The sequence below is a fragment of the Ursus arctos genome, unplaced genomic scaffold (assembly GCF_023065955.2).
Source record: "Ursus arctos isolate Adak ecotype North America unplaced genomic scaffold, UrsArc2.0 scaffold_28, whole genome shotgun sequence".
Classification (NCBI taxonomy): Eukaryota; Metazoa; Chordata; class Mammalia; order Carnivora; family Ursidae; genus Ursus; species Ursus arctos.
The window spans coordinates 14,691,000-14,693,197 of NW_026622963.1; the positions used below are offsets into that span (position 1 = coordinate 14,691,000).

Sequence of the window (2,198 nt, forward strand, 5' to 3'; positions counted from 1 at the left end):
TCCACTGTAAGTGAATTTATGTTTTTTTGGTGAATTAATTTTAAAATTTCCGTGTTTTGAGTAAGTTTTCTATCAGTTTAATTTTAACGCATATTATTGAACATATGGAAATTATCTTAAATAAAATCTGATCTTTAAAATTGTATTTAAGCATGTGGCTTAGATGCTTACCTCCTCCATGTGATGAAATGATAACCCAGTCTCTCTTCTTAATTTTTATGAACATATAACAGAGCCTTAGGTTAGATGGACCTGTAGGGATAGTGAAATAATGACATATCAAAATTATATAGAAACTCATATTTAGAAGAATATTTATTACCATTTTAATACTGTTTGTTGTTTTGATATAGAATTCAGTGTTTACCCTGAGAAATAGTGGTCTATCAGTTGAATTCCCATTTGTTCCATTAGCATTTTCCCTTTTATCGAATGGCATAAAGCAAAATAGTTCCAGTTCTGCAAAGCAGTAGAGGGCACCCCAGTTCCACATAACCTCAGGGTTAACCAATCTCCATAAAAATTTAGTTTGCAGTATTAGAGCCTAAAATAGCTGAACTTGGGGAAACTGGGCAATGGGTGCAGCACTTGCCCTAATAACACCCACTCTGTGCCATCCAAAACAGAGACCGAGAAGGGAGGCTCTGTTCATGTGGGTAGGTGTAGTAGAGATGGCTAGAAGGGAAACCATGAGGAAGCAGAACTTGAGAAGTTGAGTGGAGGATGTCCTAAGCCAAGAGCCCACTTGTATAGAATAAGGCAATTTTGTGGAACTGTATGTGATTTTGTATTTATGAAGAATCAGGCTAAAGAAAGCAAGAGGTAAGATGAGGCAGATATACAGGGGCCAGGTACAAGAAGACAGGAAATATGGAGAAAGAGTTAACTTCCTCCTACAAACAAGAAGCAGCTACTGAATAGTTTTGTTGGTCAGGGGAAGGACATGATTCTAGAAGAGATTCACCCTGCTAACTGTATAGAGAAAGAGTGTTGGGAGGAAGCAAATCCAGGCTAAAAGCTGATAAGAACATTGCAGTGCTAGCCCATGGCAGGAATGTAATAAATGTTTGAGTTATTTCATTAATGGAACGATAAACTGATTGATTCTCAGGTATTCAAAGCAGATTTTAAAGTGCTTTGCCCAAAGAGAAATACGAGAGTCTTAATTGTTAAGAAAACAGAAAGGTCAAGTCTGACTAGAAAAAGAAGGACAATTCCTAGGGAAAGACGACTCTTGATTTGGACTCTGAAAAAGTATTCAGACAGAAAATATTGAAAAAGCAAAAGAAAGAGTAGGAATAAGGGTAGAAGGAACAGGGTGTGCTATGTAATAAATGCTCCATTCACAGAAAGCATACTCTGAATTTTAATTCATCATTTATTTCTTTTATTTTTACTTACTAACTTACTTACTTACTTACTTTATTTATTTATTTATTTATTTATTTATTTATTTATTTATTCTTAAATATGGAACACTTCATGAATTTGTGTATCATCATTGTGTAGGGGCCATGCTAATCTTCTCTGTATCATTCCAATTTTAGTATATGTGCTGCTGAATAGAGCCCTCACCATATTTAAATTAGAACTCTCATAGTAGTCATCTGAAGACTGCATATAGACTATGACCATGTTTTAATTCGCCAGGACCGTTTTAAAATAAATTAGAGACAACAATTAAAAACCAGGTTTCACATAAATAAATGAGTAAGTAAGCAAAGGAATGAGTAAGTAAATACTCTAGATTTCTGGCTTTTCTTAAAAGAGAAAACAATTGAAAGCAGATTTAGCAATAATAGGCATACATTCCCATCCTCTTACCCTACCCCACTCCACTTACATTGGGAATGAGCTTCTTCGAACAATATAGTCTATTTTTACACTTACCTGACCCCTTCACTTACATTACTTGGCAAATGAAGCAATGAGGTTTTTTAAAAGATTTACAATTTTTTATTCTGATTTCATTTTTTTCTGTATTACTGGCTTGTTAGTTATATCTATTTTATTTTGTTTTTACTAGTTCTAGAGTTTAAAATAGATACCTTTAAAGTATTACATAGTCTACCTTTAAGTAACATTATACCATTTCATGTATGGTATATGAACCTTACAATATACTTCTATTTTTTCCCTGTCCTATTTACTGTTGTTGTGACACGTTAATTCTACGTAGGTTGATTGTTACTCAATTG

General features: G+C 33.8%; 1 non-coding gene across 1 annotated transcript; it reads right to left on the bottom strand.

The window, feature by feature from the left end:
* Positions 1-1,464: 1,464 nt before the first annotated feature.
* LOC113263832 (U6 spliceosomal RNA) lies at positions 1,465-1,571 on the bottom strand. The gene has a single exon (XR_003319420.1). It is a non-coding gene; the product is annotated as a U6 spliceosomal RNA (small nuclear RNA).
* Between the last annotated feature and the right edge of the window lie 627 nt (positions 1,572-2,198).